The following is a 23062-nucleotide window of genomic DNA, read 5'->3' on the forward strand; positions in this document are numbered from 1 at the left end:
GAATGCAGGACGGTGACGGTTTGGCACTACAGCGTGACAATAATCAATCTATATTGAGAAAGACTCTGGTCCTATATAAAGTAGCAGAAATCAAAGGAATCAGATCATCCAATAGCAGACACTACATGCAGTACTGACCCGGCTAGAGCCAATCAGAATATAACATATTAATTGCTGGAATTATTTATCTTTTACGACCGATAATATCAGTGTCTACAGTCCAAAGTTGCAGCCGCAGACAGCCTAAGAGCCACACCTGGAACTACATATATCTACATTGGTGGAAAAGGTTCTCACTACAAATGTACCAGGTCCAATTTGGGAACATGAGGAGATATTGATTTCTTGCTTCCCCATTACCCTCCGCTGTAAAATTATTGAAAAGTAGAGGTCCTGAAGAAGGTGGATCCAAGTAATTTTTATCCACTGAAATGTACGTTGGCCTAATGGATTCACAGCTGGCAACATAATCATGGACACTAAATTGAAGGGTTCTTCTCATGATTTGAGTTTTGTATGCCTTTGTAAGCTGGATTTGGGATGTATGTGATGTGTGAATGTGGGAGTACGACATGAAAGGCTGTGATGGGATGCGAGGTGTGATGTGATGTGAGGTTGATCACAATATGGAGAGATGTATTAATCATGCCTACCATGTGTACAATTTATAAAATGTTGAATCACACATAAATTGTATTGTATATATATTACAAAAGAAATTTCTTTTATATTCCAAAATCGTTTTTACTCTCTCTAAAAAAATGATAATAATAAACAAGAATGTAAATTAATAGAATATTGTTGCATGTATTGGATTCCTATAGCAAAGGGCAGCCCAGTGAGCTATTAGTAGCCATTGTTAAATTGATATAGGTTGACTGGGAGCGTTTTTCAGTACATATTGTTAACCACAGCCACCTCTCCCCATGCCTGGAACATGCAGACGTCAGGCCCCTCAATCAAGAAACCCTCTGCAGACCCCAGCGAGCTTCCGAACTACCACCCCATCTCTCTTCACCCATTCCCCACCAAAGTCCTGAAGAAGGCCATCAAACTCCAACTCAGCAAACACCTGCAGAGAAACAACCTACTGGACCCTCCCTAATCAGGATTTGGAGCCAACCACAGCACTGAGAGAGGTCCGATCGCCGCAACAGACGAGATCTGCACTCTATTAGAGAGAGGAGAATCAGCTGCACTGATCTTGCTCAACGTCCCCTTAGCCTTTGACACCATTTCTCACCACACACTCATCGATCAAGTACACCAGAATGGAATCACAGACAATGCACTCAGATGGATAGCATCTTTTTTCACAGGTCGCACCCAGAAAGGCCGTCTCCCTCCCTTCACCCCACAAGCTAAGCACACCATCTGCAGCATCCTCCAAGGCTCATTCCTCAGTCTAACCCTCTCCACCATCTACATGAGACCACTCACAGACATCAGCAGATCGCACAACATCAACTTCATCTCCTATGCCGATGACACACAGATCGTGCTCTCGCTCTCAGTGGACCGTACCTCGATGAAAAGCAACTTCCATAACTGTATGAAGAACACATCAGCCTGGGTGAAGGACAACTGCCTCAAACTCAACATGGACAAAACTGCAGTTCTGGTCTTCGGCAGACACACCGCCCACTAGAATGACCCCTGGTGGTCATTGGAGCTCGGACCCACCCCCATGCCGAAAGACCACACCCCAATCCTCAGCATTATCTTTGACAGAAAACTCTCCATGAAACGTCAGCTCAATGCCTTCTCCTCAGCTTGCTTCCACATGCTCCGCATGCTCTGCAGTTTCCAAGTGGTTTGCCATCAGCATCAGGAAGACGGTTACACAGGGTCTCGTTATCCAGCCGACTGGACTATGGCAATGAACTCTATGCAGGCACCACCACCAAACTCATGAAAAGACTCCAGATGATCCAGAACGCAGCCGCCAGACAGAACCTCAACCTGCCCAAGAGAACCCACATCACCCATGCCTACACAGCCCTCAAGGACTGGGGACCCACCTACATGAACCACCACCTGCATTTCCACCGACCTCCCAGGAACTTCTGCTCCGCACACCTTGCCCTCGCACAGACACCTTGCATACACCGCTCCTTCTCCCATCTCGCCGCTAAATTCTGGAATGCCCTCCTCCTCTGCACCACACCCTTGCAGACCCACTTCAGGAAGGTACTCAAGACCTGGCTCTTTGACTAAAACCTGCAGCAAGCACCTTAATACCTTCTTGGGTGACAAGCCGCGCTTTAAAAGTACGACTTGATTGATTGATTGATTGATTGATTGATTGATTGATTGATTGATTGATTGGCAATATTATAATTCAAAACAACATAAATTAAGATGCTTCATATTTTAAATCAAATATTAAACATCCATTATAAAAAACATTTCCATAACAATACCAATATCAAACACATCATAAATATCCCCATATCAATGTTCCCAAAATGAATTAGCTACAGTTCAAGAGCTATCCTCAGAAATCTTCAGCCATGGTGAATAATCCACACGAGAATACCACAAAAACTGCAAAAACATACATGTCCCAAAAAGGCTAACTAAAAGAACAAACAAAAATGTAAAACAAAGTATGTTGAAATGTAATTTACCAATGCATTTCCTTGAAACCTACATTCCAAAAAAGAGAGAGGGACACAAATGATAAAATATCAATCTTTAGGGATGCTTTCTTGTTTTCTGGAATTAAAAGGTTTAACCATTCCCACTCCACCCTAAAACATGATAAACCTAACTATATTAGACATGCAGAACAGAAATCTTCCTAACAGTACTATAGACACATACATTTACTACCCATGCCCATACATATCCTACAGTTAATTAACACGTCCTTACTAAACTTCAAAATTGTACTAAACATTATCCCCTAACACTTTATCCCCAACACTTAAAAAATATTACAATACACCCACCTAAATTGTGTTAAATAACAATATAAAATATCAGTAGCCCCCAAACATACAAATGATAGGATTCAACTGCCGTGTTTTTGTTGTCCACATGAAAAAGAAAGAGAAAAAAAAGACTTTATTGTTATTGTTTGGAAAAGGTAGACAAATAAAAACAAAAAAGAGATGACAAATACATTTCAATCAATGTTGAAATACTAGATTTTTATGCATAAGAAAACATCTATGTAAAATGTTTGAAAAATATTCAATAAGTGTTTTAAATTCTCCATGTTTTAAAAAAATGTAAAATTGCTTAGTAACTGAAAAATGATTTATAAAAATGATTTTGTGGAGACACCACTTTCTATTTAATATGTACAGAATAGTATAAATTATACCTGGGTGTGATTAAAAGTGCATAGGTTTAATTTTCGTAATTTTGGGATTTTCATGTTGCACTTGTTATGCAAAATCCCTAAAATTATCCCATGTTGTGTATTTACGCCCCACTGGCAGTAAAACACTGATACCACTCAACATAAACAGCTGTTCTTCTTGGTGTTTTTTTGCACTATATTCTAGTGGGAAATTCGTGCTTGCATCTCAAATATTGATGTAAATTCGCATTTCGAAATTCTAAAAAATAGCACCAAATGATAATGTTTTATTTTGCATAATCACACATAATTTCGGGTAATGTTTTCAAAATTTTGCATAATTATGCAAAAGGGAACTTCATACAACTCTAGAATAAAGTATAATGTACATATTTCTATATATGTTTTTTATTTTTACAACATTATATTGTAATGTGTTTTTTAAAAATGATAAAGCTACACTTTGAAAAACATTTAAAATCTTTATTAGTAACTGTGCATTGTTTAATATTGTAACTCTTACTTGACTAACCGAACCCCAATATGAAACCTTTGTGCCATCCCCTGCACCCAGTGCCTCACAGGTGGCAAACCTCGGTCACGAAACATCCCACATACACCTAGCCCACTTTTTTTTGGACCTACTGTAAACTCATGGTAATCTCATGGTGATTTTGCAGTGGTACTGCAAGTATTTGTGGAAGGCCACGCTGACTACAACAAGAGCACTGTGAGTCCAATGCAAAGCCCCCTTATATGCTGTTTTAATTTTCAGGACACTAGGACTGAGTCCCCAAGACCTAAAATGGTGCTGCAACATTTCTCTTTAAGTTGTGGCTAGCCAATTGTAGTCCTTGGCCTTGTGGACGTAGTCCCTGCCCTGCTGGACCAGCCAATTAGAGTGCTTTATTTGTCACTTTTTTCCACTACACTCCCTCAATACTTCATTTATACTCCCTTGATAGTAGTACTACATCACCACATATCTATACATTTTGAAGCCTAATTTCTTTCAAACAGCTGAAAGCATTTTTACCAAAAAACATACTTCCTTGGTAAAGATTTAGCTTTTTGCCAAATATGGTGCAATTTAGTTCAATTCTTTTGGCCCTAGCTTCTTCTAAAGTGCCCTACAGGAAATTGTATGGGGAACACCTATTTGGGACCCCATATTTCTCTCCAGGAAGGAGATGATGTGGGTGAACCTTTTTATAAAAGTTTTGTGAAGATTCGTCCAATGGTGCAAAGGTTATTAGCAAAACAAAAAATCAATTTCCTCGGGAAACACAGTCCTAACTATAACTACATAGTGGAGACTGCTGGAAAAAATGCATATCTTATCATGTATCTGACTTACTATTCTAACTCCAATGCCACAAAAAGATTAGGGAAAAGTTATATCTGAAATGTATGTATGGGTCATACTTACTTGTCTATCTCCAATTGTCCAAACATTCCCAGTAACTCCATAGTAAAGAGTTCAAGAAATGACATGGAAAAGTTAAAAGTCACATATGAACTGCAGCACAGGTAATGCCATCCCCTAGGCTTACGGAGGGAACATGGCTTCACACCTACCACTGAAGTTTGACTTCCAAAGTTATTTAACCTGCAGGGTAGCCTGTAAATATAACCCTGACAGGAAAGAACTGTACTTTTAGATATTAAAGGAGTAGCCCCTGTAGCCCACAAGGTAGTCTGCCAACTATTTAAAAGTAGTAAATGCCAAAGTTTAATGTTGATGTGTACTTTCAGTGACTAGCCCCCCATAGCTAGTTTCACTGTAAATGGCTGTTGTAGTCCTATTAGAAATCTTAACAATATAGTCTCCTATTTGGGGCAAGCTATAATTCAAACTCTTTTTTTAATGAATATTAAAAATTCAATGGTGAACTCAGATATTTAATAAATAATTAAGAAAAGTGGCTTTTAAAAATTTCCACTTTACATGCCTGGTCTAATTAACAGTAGCCAGCCAGCAGATGGCCCAGACAATTCTTCCCCTTAATGAGGTGTAAAAACTTCTCCCAGAGCAGGACCAACGGCTTAGGCTTTTTCTTTTGTTTAACATTTCCTTATTTTAGTTTAGTAAGACTACATGTGATCAACAATCAGTATACATATTGAAGGCCATATTTACATGTTAGCAGAGAGGGAACTTTGTTGCAGCATCGATGGAGATCTCTCCCCACCAACACAGTAGTATGCCCGCATCTAATAGCAGACATACATTTTGCCATGACTCTGATTAATCAGTCACTGCCATGGCTAGATGCTTGGCAGAGTTAGAGCCATTAGAGAATTGACTATATGTCCGTCCACTCAATTATGATGAGTGGACATATAGTCTTCTTTTTTACTGTCCGTCAGTGCCTGGTAAACCTTGGAGGTGAGGGAAAGAAAATCCTTGCCATAGAAGATGATGCCCATGGTAAAGGGACATTTGCTTTTTTATTTTTAAAAAGATCCCATTTTGATGACGCCCTGTACCAAACAGCAAAATGCATCGATAGGAGATACCGTGACATTGGTTCCTGCCAAATCGTTATAAACGGCCATCAGTTTGGCAGTCATTTATGAATCTGATGGGTGATATCTCAATCAGGCAACGGAGTAACTTACTCCCTTCCCCTGGCAGAGAAACAAGCTGTCTGCCAGGATCTTAATTGGCTCATAAATCCGCTTTTAAATACAAAGCTGTATACATCCACTATTTTACAAACGGAACATTAATATTTCCCATTAATTCCCAGCTCCTGGAACCATGTTCTTACACAACTATTGAATCTGAGTCATACTGTAGTTCCTGAAACAAATAGAAAAGAAACATAGATCCATGATACAAACCTCTTCTTCAAAGTATGTGTTCCCCTTCATATTTTATACCTATTGTGTGCTCCTAGGAGTATAGTTATTCAAATGCCAATCTGAGTTTGTCTCTTTACATATACCTAATTAGCAGAACATACCCCAGGGTATCCTAGAGACCTGTGACACTTAGCTCCTCTTCTTTACTTCGCCCTAGCCTTTATTTCCCTCTGCGTCTATTTCCCCTCAATACAGAGTCAGAGTTCCTGTCCTCACAGTTCTCCCTTTTTATGAGTCTCATTTAAAGTTCCCACACATGTCCTGGAATTTTTGAGTTTGTCATTAAGGCTGGTCTGTGCTACTGAAACCACTTTGTACATATCCTGCATCCATTGATCTCGTGTAGGGTATTTATTTGTTCTCCATTGTCCAATTATGCCCATTTTCATGGCCAACATCGTGGCTATCCACCTTTGCTGTTGAAAGGAAATTTCCTAGTATTTATCATAGTCGTGTAATAAGACTTTTTGTGTGCCCAAGCGGCCTCTCACATTTGGAGTGTCTCTGCAGGCACCCTTTATGTGGACCCAGAATATTATCAGCAAATGACATTCTCAAAGTAGGTGTATAAAATCTTCTTCTGATGAGCCACATGTCCAGCACACAGCATGCAGGAGAATCTTAGTGGTGCTTAATCTCTTAGGAGACCAATGCCATCTGTATAAAACTTTGAAGTAGCTTAGTTTAAGGCAAGCTTCTCACAGTAATTTTTTTAAGTAGCTAAGTTTAAGGCGAGCTTCTTACAGTAATTTAACATGCATGGCCAGTAGCTCTGCCCGTTCTTCATCATCATATTGCACCTGCAGTCTTGTGGACCACCATTCATTCAAGGAGTGGGAGACAGGAATTGAAAATCTATTCTCAATCACTATGAAATACAGGCCAGACACCACCCTTTTACATGTACCCCATTTACATATATACTGTAAGATGGAGGATGGATATGTCAGCAGTAATTGTGGTGTGAATGTGAGGTAGACAGCCGGTGAGTCTCTGGCAGTCCAGGAAATAATGTACAGGCAGGTTGCATTGTGACCTAGAAATTGTGAATGATTTGAAGTCTCCTACGTGAAGGAAGACTGAGATGGTGAATATGCCTTTGGCTTCAAACTATTTTCAGTGCAGCTTCCTGCCATACATTTTTTTTGAAGCATTGTGCCACACAGGTGATTGATTTTATTCACCCAGTAGTGTGTGGGCATTCCTCCATGCATGTACTGAAGTGTGCTTGTCTGGGTCTCCTGGGTAAAGCGTTCTAAGTCCTCCTAGTCTACCCAGAAGGGCTGCCTCTAGTGTTATCCATCTGAGTGGGCCTAATGCCTTATGCATAACATACCTGATGTGTGCCAGCTGGGAGGCCAGCCAGCATCTGTTCATTTAGGAAAATCACAATTCTCCTGTTCTGTCTGTCTAATTGAAGTTGTGGCTTCTGTCTAACCCAAGGAATGTTTTCAAAGATTTAGAAATGGTACACATCAGGTGGATTGGGATGTGTGGCAGTATCACAAAAAGGTATGTGACTCTAGGTGTGAGGTTAATTTTAAGCAATTACGTGTCCCCCAGATTAACAGATTCAAACATGACCATCTATTCAAGTCTGCTTAAATAGTCGTGAGTAGAGGCGTAATGTTGTGTTGAGCCATGCCTTTTAACTAGGGTGTTACTTCGATCGCCAGATATCTTATTTTTTCTGGCACCCATCTAAACAGTTGACCTCCAAGGGCTGCCATCTTTTCCTGACAATAGGATTCTTAAACAATGTCAAACAAAAGAACCGATTTAAACACGGTGCAGTAGTACTGGCACTTATAGTGAGAATAAGAAGAAGTAACCTATCGAAAAACACAGTTGCATTGGTGACTAAATTGCTTATTGAAAGAATAGTTATTATGCCTCTACAGCACTGCATGGAGCAGAATGTAACTAGTCAGTGTTATGGATAGAAGGAGGTGCTGGGCGTCTCCTAGGCAATTCACTATTTGAAGTGCAATTTATTATGCGTGTTGATCACATAATTTTGCCTTATGTGTTTATGCGCAAAGATTTGAAACATGCGATTCGGTGGAAACCTAGATAAAAAATAAATATAGAATTGGACAAGGCATCAGTGATCAAGATTCAAGAGGATTAAGAGACTAAGATAGTAGTGGATGTTGTCTCAAGAGTTGAGGTGTGTGAAAAGATAAATGAGGAAATAAGAGAAGGCAATGATGTACTTAGGTGGATGAAATGAGAAGTATTTAAAGGTTGTTTCAAAGAAGAAGATACATCACAAGAGCCTCATAAGTTTTGAGAACTTAAGTATAAGGTGCCTATGATTAGGGTAGCCTGTGAAGGGGTAATAGGCTGCTACCTTCTGAAATATTGACAGAGCATTTGGTAAATTTGGCCCGCGAGGGACAAATAGGTAGGTGGCTTTCTAAGAATGGGTGTAAAACAGAAATATGAATGACCGTATTTCCTTATTTGGATTGAATGAAAGAGGTCAAGAATGTATAAAGCAAGAGGTAAAATAAAGGTTATAAATAAACCTTCATTGTCTCACATGGAGGTCAAACTAATTTGATGCTTAAGCTATCATGGACCAGAAGATAGTTTAATTATTGTTCTAGTTCATTCCAACTCAAAGAAGGTGGTGACAATCTGTGAATACACTGACCCCTAAAGTGTTGATAGAATGTTTATGAGAATTATGTTTATGAGAAGTGTGTTAAATATAATAAAGGACAATCTTAATACATTATTGTCTTAGAAGGTGAGGGAAGTTTTTCTGGAAATGACACTCAAACAGTTGAAGACAACATTGTACCACCTGAAAGTGAGTAGATTAGTGAAGTGAACAAATGACATGGTAAAAGAATATCTCCAATGGACTGAAGTAAATGGTAGTCTGGGGAAAGAAGGAGTGTTAAAGGCTGTGTGGGTTTACAGAACCACTTCTAATTCTGTGAGAGTAATTTTGCCATATGTCTCATATAAAGCTAGGCAACCTTTCTAGTTGTGTGGCAGAAATGCAGTAAATTTGAACTGGTATGTGGTAATAAAAAGATAATGGGACACAACCTGAAGAACATACACATTTATGGTGCTAGGAACAGTATGGAGACCAGAGTATGGAAGGCTGGTGGCATGGTTTGGACTCTGCCACAGATGACAGGAATGCTGTAAGGCACCATTGCGGCTTCAATGCGCTTGTGTCACAAATTGGGGATTCCTTTCCCCATGTGGGAGGTGATTTGGCTGCAGCATCTCTTAGTGCACAATGTGGTAATATTCTTTCAACATTTCTCTTTATGTAAATAGACTTTAAATATACTTATTTTTCTCATTTTACAAAATCGAATCACCGCAAAATCCCCCGATATGACCTCTCCATCAACCCCAAGTCAGAAATGCGTGGTGAGGCAGGCCCTGCACTCTAGACCTGAGCACACTGACTGACATATCACAGGTGGGATGGCACATAACCAGCAGGACAAGTGCGCAAATAGGAAAAACCCAGATTAGGCCCACAGCTAGGCTGAAACACCACAATGGTTCTGGGAGATTGGCCCCAAAAAAACACACATGGCTGGAGGGGCGCACGTACCCAAAACACCATAAACTTATCTGCCACATGAAGCTAGGAACAGTCAGTCAATCAGGACACAGCACACACTACACACACAGTGAACATGCCCGACCTATGCCAGACATCAGGACATGTTACTCACTGGCCCTCATTGTGTCCACGCAAGGTCTAGACCCCCCTGCCTTTGTCATCGGTTGGGAGTAATTTATGGCCTCACGATAAGGGCCACATTCCACTACCAAAACAGGACCTATGAATTGTTTTATGATGCTGCAAGAATTGTATAAAAAAACATTTAAAATGATTGTACTTTGAATCAGTCCTCAGACTCGTTTCTGTGTGCTGCGCTCCTAGTGGTAGTGTCTGATTAAACCAACTGTTTCTATTTTGCCAAACGTCTCTTGTCTTTGTTTTTTCAGGATAAATTCATATTCAAACAACATTTTGGCAAGCCAGATAAGAGAGATTGGTGCTTCGAATCTGACTGCAGCTGAAGGAAAGAATCCTGCTCTGATGGATTCACATCAGTGCAGCAAGGAAGGTGAGCAGACGCCACAAATGACTGAAAGATCTGCTGAATCCGCGGGGTGGAGGTCTGTCCTGAAGCTGCCGTCAATTGGATAAGAGACTACATTTGATCCTTAGTCCCCAGCATTTGGTATATTGCAAACTAGGAAGAAGTATAAAAATATAACCTCAGCACCCTGCCATTGACAGAAATCTGACACATTGTCAACTTTATGTGTCCAAACTGAGTAGTCAGAAGGTGGCCTTGGAGGCGATCCCACAGCGGTTACCTTTCTTCAATAGCCAACATGCCAGAAAGGGTAAAGGTTGTCACTTGGACCTCTGGGCATGACACAGTCAGTACGGGTGTCTCCTGGACCTCACTATTTGGACCGCTAACTGTGATACACCAGGGCTGGGTGTGATACTCATAGGCCCTGGTGTGATGTAGGCCCAGCACCTTCATCTTATTTGGTAGTCTAAAAGGTTTTTCTCAGTGCTTCCAGTTTCTTAACACTGTTAGTATCTTGGACTGCTGGGTATGATACAGGTGGTACACATGACCCCTGGGTGTAATATAGGGTGTAATTTTCCCATTAGGGAAATTGGGGCCTTGGAGTTTAGGTGGAGTTAGTGCTTGGACAAGGAGGGCCTATGGTTGTCTAGTTGTTCCTTGTTTCTGCTTAAATTGTTGTTATCTTTGTCTCAGAGCTGATATTGACAGACTATCTGGCTCACTTAGTCCTGTCTACCACAAAAAGCCTCCCATCATCATTGTGTAGCATGCGCCAAGGAGCGGGCTGCGGTATTTTTTGGCAAAGTCATAATTATTTCTCTGTCTGTTTTCTCTCTTCATTTTGGTTATTAATTGATGCATTCTCAATGTTGTGGTGCTAGTACATTGTTGCAATTGCACGTCTTATCTTGAGTGTAGGGTTTGTTAATGACTTAAAGTTCTTCTGAAGGCGCCGCTAATTCTTACAGTCATTCTTTCATATCTGCTGTTTTTCTGCTGAATTCACATGTTTTGAACTTACCATTGTACTTTTCTTCAGGTTGTGATCCTTCATATGCATTTTTTTATCTGTGTTTAATTTCTTTCTTAATGCAGCTGTGTAAATAGTATTGAGCTCATAGAAGTAGTTGAAACCAGTAATCCTTGTGCATCTGTTTCCCCCATGATCAGAGTAGAAACTAATATTAATTGATCCCGAGAAGCTAGAGTGTATCAGTCCCTTAAAAAGTTCCCAAGTATCACAGAGTCTCCGCTAAAACACATGCAAACTAGAATCCCCACATAGACCAAAAAACGTTGCAAGTATTGCTGCAAATGGCACGCACATACTAAGGTACACACTTTCCCCTGGCCAGAGGGAGAAACCTTCAACATCAACATAATTGAACACACGAGAACATACATTCCGACCAAATATGTAGGACAAAAGAAGACCAGGAGAGAAGCACTACTTGAACTATGGGCCGTCTTTTAGAAGGCCCAGACCGACAATCCTATCCTAGAACCAGCAAGCAAGGCATCAGTGCCAGCCGCCCTGTATGTAGGAATGGATGTGCTCTCTCTGATGCTTGCTATCCCCACATTACGTTATTCCAATCCACCAACAAACTAGCAGATCTAGATGGAGGAGGCCAACAGACCCAGGCATTCCCAGCACCACCCAAGTCCAGTGCTAGAGCTCCCTAAAGCTCAACCCTCCAGTCCATCGTGCTCGACCCATTGAACTCCAGAGACACAGAGAACATGCAATACCATTTGCCCGGGTGAACGCACTTGGGGGAACAGGAGATTTATAGCAGTACTGGACAACGATACATTCAGTGGGGGATAAGCAAGGGGCCCAAGTCCTTCAGGATCTGGTGATGAAGGGGAAGCCATAGGGTATGCTCATGGAGCCGAAGGGACAATAAAAAGCGAGTTTGAGGGCAAATTCCTACCCAGAAAAACAGAACCCAGCTCAGAACTCGGGTTGGAGTTAGAGCTGTGGTGTGATTTAAGAATGGGGAGAGAGAGAGAGAGCACCCTGGGAACTCAAAGAGGAAACAGAGCAGCATGCCCTCCACATGAGGAGGGCGGAGATAGGTATAGAACATCACTCAGAGAGGACTCCAAAGCAGAAGGAAGGATTCCGCCTGGGGCCCGAACCTCACCAGATCATTAGCATAGGAGACGGGGTAACCAGTTCATAAGGGATCAATGTAGCCTGGCACAGACTCAATTAAGACAAAGGAAAAGCAACATGGCACCTTTACTTGCGCACAAGGAAAGCAGTGGCAAAGACATCTGCTGCTCCCCCCGAATGCATGGTATTGACAAACTAACCCCAAGGGTTAATGTGACCAGAGAGAAGGCGAGACCTTCGTACTACCATTTACCACCTGGTAGCCTGCTGGACCGAAAGAGAGGGTCAGTATGATAGACCTTGGCTGAAGGAAGGATCCTTCGAACCAGAGGGTATGACTATTGTGGAGGACTGTATCTTGTATGGAGGGGGGGGGTCTCCCAAGTGGAACTTCCCTTACATGCAGGATTGCCTTAGGAAATAGGAGTACTACATTAGAGAGAAACTCACAAAATGAGCCCTCTACTGCAGAATGGCATGTCAGGGACCATCCTTGAGCCCACATAGATAAGGAAGGGCTCAGAACCAAACTGCCACCATTGATGGATGGGGCGGGGAAGTGGATCTCATGTCTGGAGAAGAACACCAAAGGGATAAACCTAGCAATAGGCGCTGTCAAAAGTCTGCTAAGCAGTCTCATCGGAGAGCAGACTAACACGGTGTTCGCCCAAGCCCGCATCCCAGCAGTCATGCTGACAAACATCGAGCATGACGGGGCTACATTTAAAATGAACGGTTCTGAGGAAAATACTCCCTGATCGCCCAGCTGTAGGGGGATTGATGGCAGAAAGTATGAAGCCTGGGGAGACCATAACTGACCTTCTAAACAGAATGAGGTAAAGATAGAGACAAGAGACAGGCCAGCCTTGGACCGATACGGGCCCCCAGGTTACATTTTTCTACAACATCCTCAAAAAGGGGCTGCTCACCGCAATACTAAGCTAATTGGACAGAGTATAACCACCAAACCCTGGTGGGAAATACAGGCTCACATATTACACTATTCTAGGAAGAAACCGGAAAAGGAGGAGCAAGCCAAGAGACACACCACCAAATTAGTCCTACAAAAATTGAAAAAGACCACACTTGAGGGGAAAGCATTGGCCACAAGAGTACAAATGGCACCAGTCTTGAAGGGGGCTCTACCGCAAAACCCCAGAGGGTTTCAACCCAGTTACAGTGGCAGATGTCAGGGAGGTTGGCAGCAGCCAGACCTCTGAGAATGTTATTATTGCCACCGAATAGGCCAACCAATACTGCTTAAAAACAACAGAACAATACTTTAAGCACCATTTATCATACCCTTTCTCTTCTGTAGGTGGGTATTTCTTATTTTTTTAACTATTCACATTATCCATTTGAAGTGATAATGCTAAATGCTAGGACCTCACTGCTAAAGTGACATTCTTATTGGTCATTGACTTTCACCTTTATTGCCCTCATCCTGATAGCTGGACAAGAATCTGGCATTTATTTTGTCTATTACAGATTGACTCAAAACTATCAAATTCTGCCTGTTCTTTTGCTAACTTATAGGAAGAGCCAATAAAGAGAAACTAGAAAATAAGTCTTCGCTATTCTCATATAAATCTGTCAGACTGGTCTCCCTCCAAGCAACACTCCTGGTCATGAAAAAAGACAGAGATGTTGGCAAAATGGAGGGAAGTGTAAGCAGTCCTGATGGTTTTGTTTCTTCACATGCTTTAAGGTCAGTCACTAAGAAGTTAAATGTTTCAAGTTCAGTCAAGAGACTTAAGAAGGATGTGGATTTCCTTCATAAATCTCCAACAGCCCTTACACTGTATGGTGTTATGGAAGAATAAAGAGCCTTAAAACCTTTTGTGGTTGAAACTAGCCTTACATTACAATGAATGGAAAAGAGATTGTCTACTCTTGACAAAAACAAACTCTACTATCAGTGACATTGAGGAGTTTGTCCCAGATGTTCCTCATTTGATTATTGAAATAGAATTGCTTAAAAAGATGTCAGAATACTTGGAAAATAGAAACAGGAGAAATAATCTCAGTTTATATGGTATTTTGCAGAACAAAGAAGGATCGTACATACTCTTGTTTTTATAAATGACAGTACTGAAAATTGTGCATATAGATAAACACTCTCCACTCAGCAAAGAAAGAGCTTATTGTTTGGGTCTTCAATGTCACCCAAACCTAAACCCAGAGGTATTCTCATCTTGTGTTTTCCAGTTCACAGAGTTGATGGAAGTCCTCTCCCTGCCAAGTTACAAACATGTCTTCATTGGTCAGTCTCTCGTTGTTGTTAGCTCTAACCAAGTGCTCTAATCTAACCATCTGAAAGAAATTCATAGAGAGATCTGTAAAGTTGATAATTGTTTGGAAACAGTTGACCTGATTCACAAAGAGCCTGTTGTTTGGTAGTAAGCGCCAATATGTCTATCAATCTATCTATGTGTATCAAATTATCCTCAAATTAATATCTATCCCAGGGGAGGAGTGTAGTGAGAAAAAAGAAGATTTGGGGAGGGAAGAAAAGATGTAGGATAAATATAGAGGCAGTTTCTGCACATCCACAGAAGAAAGATGGGAAGTTCATTAGAGTGCACAGCCCGTGCCCCCACATAGGGCAGTTGTGGTGCCATGCCCCAGTGAACCATCAAGGCAAAGCAGGAAGTGGCCAGCTATCAAGAGTCAATGTACAGCAGTTTCAAGAATTTAAACATAATAGAGACTCAGCACCAAGTGGTCTTAGTGGAGGGAGGCTAAGTTTTCAATGTTTAAGAGCAGGTGGAAGTCCTACAATGTTTAAGAGCAGGTGGAAGTCCTACATTTGCACCCATACCAGGGACACGTATGCTGTGGTTAGACATAATCTAAGAGGGTAAGAAAGCTAGGAAATTGCTACCACTGAATCAATCTAAAGTATTGGCCATATTTCAACTACAAATCCCCTCACTCTCTGGGATCTCTTCAGATGATCTAACCTATTTGGGATTTCAACCTGGGAAGAAAGGGGGGGAATTAACTAAGATAAATTTCATCTCCCCTCTGATTGCAGACATGATGGCAGAAGCAGAGCAAGATCTAGGTGGTGTAGGGCTGGGGTTAAGGACCCTGGTAAAGAAAGGATAGACACATTGTAAGGGATCCTGGTCACAATATCATTTTAAGATTTCAAGGATGGTTAGCTCCTGCTCTATGGTAGGGGTAGCCCCAGAAGGTACTTACAGGGGGAATGGCGTGAAACCTCATCACTCTGAGAATTTGAGGACTGTAATAGCAAATGAGCATGGGAGCACCAAGGGTCAACCCATAGATGTATGTGAAATAATCAGTTTGCCTCACTGATGCCCTATCAAGGCCCGCTAGAAGGGATGAGATGGATAAGAGGATCATAGAGTGGGGAGCCCTCTTGCAGCCTGAGAATCCTAAATTGGAACATACATGGGCTCGAGAGAATTAAGAGATCTGGTCATTTGGAGGAGAGATAGAGTTTGTACCGTATAGTGTTCCTGCAGGTATCCTGGTTGCCAGGGGACAAATCAATAGAAGGCTTTATAGTTATCAGTAGTGCCGGCAGTAAATGTGTGAAGAACAGAGCCTCAGTTGGAGTGCTGACCATAGTCTCCACCAAGGTGTTAAAGAAAACTTTAGTTATAATCAACATGTCCAGTGGTGTGCAAATCTCAGTAGTAAAGCTGTGGGGGAAGAACAATAAATATAGGCAGTTCATACTGATAAATGCATATATTCATAAAGAGCTGCAGTGCGGAATGAAAAAAATAGGAGGAGGATTTTGGTCTGTCCTTTCCTAAGGTGCTGGAAAAATTCCAAAGGCAATGCTAATTATAGCTAGGAATTTCCATTCACGCTTGTACCCAAGCTATTTGTCAAGTGAAGTCAAGTCAAGATGTATTTTATTTCGGCCTAACAAGGCCATAAAAGCACAGTTAAAAAAAGCAAGTATGACATAATTCAAGCAGTTCAGGTTCTCCATTGGTGAAAACTGTGTACATTGTAAAGTAGTTAAAAAGTTCCTAAAAAGTTTAAAATACAAGAAATATTTTTAAAGTACATATATGTGACACATAAGATATAGTAAAATGAGATTTAAAAGGCAGTCAATCACAATGGAGGAATAGGGTGAGTTGATTTGGCAAGCCCAGTCTTTAAGATAGCTCGGCGTGCACACCACATTGAAAACAGATAGCGGGAAACTGAATACGCAATAGGCGTACTAGTGTCATATTTTAATATCCTAAAAGCCTGTGCGCAATGAGATGTTCTGAGGTTTCTGCACAACTGCAGTAGCCATGGGTGTCTCGCTTTCTTGTATGCCGGGCAAAAGAATATTACATGTTAGTCTGTCTCTGGTATATTATTACAGATCGGGCAGTCCTTATTTAAAGTGCCACCCCATTTATTTGTAAAAGCACGTAGGGGAAGTGTACCGTGCCTAAACTGTAGATATAACTTTTTGGCAAGGACTGGCTGTATATCATCAATGGCAGATTCTAACCTATATTGGAGTTTTACTTCCAAGAAGGTTGCTGTCAATATGCGAGACACGGAACTCCCCTGCAATAAGGTGAGGTTATATTCCTTATAGTTTTTTAACAATGCCTTCCTGGATGTTGTCGGGCAACTATCTTTGGCACTAGCACATAAATCACCTATTCCTATAACCATTAACGAGTTTTTAATATGGGCCAACCATGGAATTTTGCTTGCTCCCTGTTTACCACTTCCCTCACTTGCTCTCTATAAGTAGATAATTCTGGAGTGCTCCATAAGCGATGCCAGTATAGCAAGGGTCTGAGGGCGACCTCTACTGCAATTGGGCCAACTCCAAGATCCATTTAAAGCGGCGTGAGCGGTGTGCTTTTGGGGAGACCTAGGAGTTGTCTGGCAAAATAATTCTCAATCTTAGAGAGATAGTCAACTGGCCGATGGCCCCCAGATTTCCGCCCCATACAAAGCGGCCCCTCTGGCTTGTGCCTTACAAATTTCCAATGCCGGCCCAATCGTTTTATGTGTACACTTCCTCTGCATCTTTGCTAGCCACCCTGTTGTCTGGGCCAATTTTAGGCTTGCCTGTTTTATTTGTACACCCCACTCCATTTTTTCAGTAAGTGACAATCCCAAGTATTCACAAATAAACTTTCTCTAAAACTTCCCCATCTAACTGGGTATTGGGACGTGTAGAGTACCCTGCATTAAAAGCCATATATTTAGTTTTCTGTGTATTTATCTCCAGGCCCCTACCCTTGCAGAATAAGTGGAAAGTGTCCAAAGCCCTCTGTATTCCCGTAGGGGACTCTGACAACAGGAGGGTATCGTCGGCGAACATCAAGGCTGGTACCTTGCGGTTCACCAACCTTGGGACATCTATATCCCTACCTGCTGTCAGAGCCTCCACTAGGCCATTGATAAATAAACAAAACAGAGTTGGGGCCAATACGGACCCTTATCGTACGCCTCTGTCTATAGGTATGCGATCAGTAAGCTCTCCATTTTTCACATACCTAATTTGGGCAAAATTATGTTCATGAAGTCTTTTCAAATGGTGGCAGAGATTCGGGGGGGCACCCATGTCTAGTAAGTTAGCCCATAATTTCTCCCTTCGTACTAAATTGAATGCCGATTCTAAGTCCACAAAGATCATGTAGAGGCTGCCACCCTCCAAGATCACTGTCTTCCAGTACAATAATTGCAACCTGAAGATTTGGTCAATAGTGGAAATTGTTGCTCTAAAACCGGCCTGATATGGACTAAGAATAGTATGTTCCTCCATCCAACTCTGTAATCGGTCCAGCAGCACTTGTGCATATATTTTCTGAGTAACATCAATTAGACTGATGGGCCGATAATTTGCAGGGTGGAGGGATGAGCCCTTTTTATAAATCGAGATAATTTCCGCCCCCAACCAAGTCGTGGGAATCGCCATTCCCTGAAGGATAGTACAGGGCCCGGAAACTAGGTTCAGTGCGAAAAAGATCGCCGGGGATTTTGTCTAGACCTGGGGCCTTTGCAGGAATTACCCGGCTTAAAGCATCCGTTATCACTTTTATGGAGATTTCTGGGGTATCAAAGCAAGATAACTGTGAGTGGGAACATTCATTTATAACTTGCCCTACATCACCCTCTACCCTAGAATATAAGGACTGAAAATGGGCCTTCCAGACTTCCGCCCCTAGATCTGGTTCTATTGCAGATTTACCCTCTGTGGAGCCAGTATTTATCAAATTCCCAAAAGTCCTCATGTCCCTAGTGCTTAGTGCATTTCTCAGGCTCTCCCATTTCTCTTCTTCCCAATTTCTTTTTGGCAGTTTGACAATATTTTTGTAAACTAACCGCTTAGCCTTTATTTGCAACTTGTCATTGGATTTGATGGCTAAGACAAGAGTTTGCTTGGCCTTGCGACAATTGCCATCGTACCAGGGGTGCCTAGCTACCCCCTTTTCCTTTAATTGTGTATTAGGGAAAAAAATATTGGCCAGGGCAGTTACTAAGCCTTGGTGGTTTTCCGCAATTTCAGTAAATGAACTGAAAAATCAGCATTGCCACTCAATTGTTTAGCAGCCTTCAAAAATGGGATAACAATTTGGTAGAGGGAGGCTAGCTTTTTTTGGGATTGACAAAGTGTACCCCATCTTACTCTCCTCCTACAACTGGTTAAGGTTAGCCCAGAGGCAGTTGGGAAGTGGCCCTTAGAAGCTTCCGCGACATGAGGCAGAGTCATTTCAAGAATCAGGGCACTATGATCACTATCATGTCTGGGCTCAATCTTAAAATCTACTACCCGGTGCCATGATTTTGTGTCCACCAGAATATAATCTAGGATAGACGGGCAACCTGATCTATTATAAGTGAAATTTGTCAGGGAGTCAGATTTAGAACGCCCATTGCATGTCCTGAGAGAGTGGTTCAATGAAAGGGTGTTCATTTGGATTACCAGTGGTGTCCAAGCCCGAGTTACCGGGGCATTCGGCTCTGGGATGGCCCAGTGCAAGTCCTCTTCACTGGGGTACCCGCATCCAAATCTTTTAAAGGTTCATACTGACAATTTAGATCACCAGCCAGAATTACCAAATTATTCTCAAGAATGGTAGGCAAAAAGGATGATAGAAGGTCAAGAGTAGCAGACTCTTGGCCATACCCTACTGGACGAGAGTAGACGTTAATCACAGCTATCTTGAACCTGGCAGGAAAACTCAAAATGACACAGAGAATGTCACTAGAGAAAGTCTCTACCTGTTTTGTTGAGCACCCTAGGTGTGTAGCAATCCAGGTGCAAAGGCCCCCCGCTGGTCTTCCCTCCCTACGCATGTGGATGTCATGCTGAAAGTTGCGTAGCCCTGTCTATGGGTAACATCCCTGGCCCAAATTTCCTGGAACATACAAATGTCGTTGATTTGTGAAAATGCTCCCCATTTCGGATTGTCTAGTTTGGAAGAGAGGCCTGCAATGTTCCATGACAACACTTTGAGCTTATGTAGCTCTTTCAATGACTTACTGGGGCCTCTAGACTTCTTACCTAATGGCCTTGCACCAGCAGTAAGATGATCAACTACTGGGGTTGTCGATATTGAGTTCACCTGCTGTTGGCCTTTATACGCCAGCAGTTTTAAACTTTCTTTGATACAAATATTAGGATTTCCATGTAATTCCTCACCTTGTACTCTTCCTGCTCCCTCGACCTCCCACGCCACTTGAGCTAGGGAGGCAGTATTTCCAGTATGGGCTTGTGCTCGGGCTGTGATTGATGGTTCACTATTATCTCGTCGGTTGGCTAGGGAGGTACTCTTAGTGCATCTCTCTGAGGATATCCTCACATTAGGCCAGTGCGGTGACATAGGATCTATGGTCTCTTGTACTGTCAATTGATTGATAGATGCTACTACGATTGAATTGCTCCTATGGCAGCTGAATCCCCATTTGATAGTTGTAGTCAGTCATTTTCGTCTAGGGTATTGAGGACATCGTGGTAGTTATTCACTGGGATGGTGTATCTATGTTGTCTCCACCCCCCTTATGTCCTCCCCTAGTAAGGGTTGCATGGGGCCAGATGGCTTGCAAAAATAACCCAATGGTAGTATATTGATCCCCTTTAGTTCTATTGACCAATTACTCACCCTATCTAATATTTTTGGAACTAGGTCTGGTGACCCAAATATTAGTACTACGCAGTCACCCTCTAGTGACATTTTAGATCTTCCTAACCAGCCAATCTGTCTAACCATCTTAAACTCTGAAAAGAGCGGATTTGTTAATCCCGACCATGCGCTAATTACATGCAACAATTAGTTTTTTAGTGTTGTCCAATGTTCCCTGGTTCCGTGTGGTAACGTAGGGACGTTAGCCAACACGATAGTGTAAGGTGTAGCTTCTGGAGGGAGATGTCATGTGTTTATACCGGGTGAACCTTTCTGTGGCTGATTTTCTTATCTTTGAGTGCCTTGTGAGGGGGCTTCCTTTCTGGTTGCATAATTAGGTCTACTTGGGAGGACTTCCTTTTGAAAACTCAACAGTCGTTGTTGAATGGTACTTGGGGCCTGCGTTGTGTCATGTGGCCTAACCATATCCGCCATGTTGTGGCGCTTGAGCAAGGGATCCAATGGGGCAATTTGAGAAATTCCAGGCTGTACAATCATAGATCCATCATTCCTATTTAGCTGGGCAGACTTAGTTCTACATTGACATAAGTTTGTCAGGTGTGACTGAGTGGCCCGAGAGCCCATCTGACTCATCTGGGTCGATTGATTTATGTGAGCACTACCTACAAACTTTTCTAACTTATCTATGCTCACTACTAATCTGGATAACTTTTGCATCAGTGGGTTTAATAAGACTGAGACAACTTCTCCCATTTTTTACCAAAACTCCCCGCCAACAATACTCAGTAGGGGGACTAGAGATGGTATGGTAGACTCCTTGTTAGTATAGCTAGTAGCTGGACAGTTCCCCTCCTCCTCCCCCTCCTCCTCGTCCACTGTGATTTTAATTTTACGCCCTCTTTTTGGTACGGGGTGTGATTGCTTGTTAGAGTCCTGACCTTTTCTTTTCCTAGACTGGATTAAGTGACTACTTCCCTGGCTGATTTTACTTTTTTGCCCCCTAGTATTTACATTGGGCCGGGTTTATGTATCACTTGTCTTTTGGGCATTATTGGGTTCAGGTACCTGACTAGGTCAAAGGAAAACTAATTTGGAAGTTTGTGAGGTCTACATGGTCTACATGGTCAGGCATTAGAGGCTTGCTTAGTTGGAATTGTGGCTCAAGTGACAATCTTAGCTCTGTAAGAGCGATTTCATGAATGAGGGCTGACTCTGACCGTAATAAAAAAGCATCCAAAGTCCCCACCACTCCCTGACCTGTTAGTGATTCCCATTTGTTCAATGATTTCTGCGCCATTTCCTCTATTGATATCCGTAGTGGTAACAATATAAAACAATATATAACACAATATAGCAATATGTATCAACAGAACTAATCCCTCGTACCTTAGTCCCAATGTTTGCATTAGTGACCATAAAAGTCAGAGTCCCAAGATGTAAATGATGTAGCCCGGCCAGGCCTCTTTCCGCCTCTGACAGGCTCGGACAGGCCCGCCCTTGGCCCGGGCGAGGCCCGCGCTGTAGGAGCCCCAGCGTTTTTATGCGCCTCCTGGCACATCTGGTGTCCGGCGCGGTGCTCGTGCCCCCAAGGATGCCGGGAAATGAAGTCCGCTCACTGCTTCACTCGCGGCTCCCCACTGGCAGAGAACCTGGGTCCTGGCGAGTCCAGGCGGTAATGGCGGTAGTGGTGAATACAGGCAGCTACAGGTGAACCAAAAACAAGTGTCCCGCACTGCGGGAGCCCTGGCGTTGTTTTTATGTGCCTCCTGGCGCGTCTGATGTCCAGTGCGGTGCGTGTGCCCCCAAGGATGCAGGGAAATGAAGTCCGCTCACTGCTTCACTCGCTGCTCCCCACTGGCAGAGAAACCGGTTCCTGGTGAGTCCTAGCGGTAATGGCAGTAGTGGTGACTAGAGGCGGCTGCAGGTAAACCAAAAACAAGTGTCCCGCTATTTAAATGACTCTTGGATGCAGGAGGTATTGGATTATTAAAAAATACCTGCAGCTTCTTTTCCAGTAGGTGCTATCGAAAGAGAGGCAAGAGCAATGGAACAGTGGTTAGTTAGCAATGGTTTTCACCTGCCAAAACTGCTGCCACTCCTTCAAAATCGCTAAAACCCAGGACCCACCTCCACTGACCAGCAACATCCCCACCGCAGCCCAAACTCTGCACTGCATCCTCCTCAACGTCTGCTCCCTCCACAGATACGCCACTGAAACCTGGGACCTCCTCAACAGCAGCTCTCCTGATGTCGCTTTTCTCACCAAAACATGGACAAGCGCCACATTGGGCCCTGACATTGCGATCGCCATCCCCGAAGAATACAAAATCAACAAGAAGGACCGCCAAAACCGCCCCAGGAATGGCATCGCCCACAAGGCCAACCTCCGCCTAAGCACCTACACTGACAGGCCTACGGACCTTATGGAACACCTCCACTTCAAGATACCGGTCAACCTGACTACCACCCTACGCGTACCCTCATGTACTGACCTCTCAAACCGCGCGCATGCTTCTCCGACTCCATCCCCAACATAATCACTAGGCCTGGGCGAAAATTTCGTTCCGTTCGC

The sequence above is a fragment of the Triturus cristatus genome, chromosome 4_2 (assembly GCF_964204655.1).
Source record: "Triturus cristatus chromosome 4_2, aTriCri1.1, whole genome shotgun sequence".
In the NCBI taxonomy this organism is placed as follows: domain Eukaryota; kingdom Metazoa; phylum Chordata; class Amphibia; order Caudata; family Salamandridae; genus Triturus; species Triturus cristatus.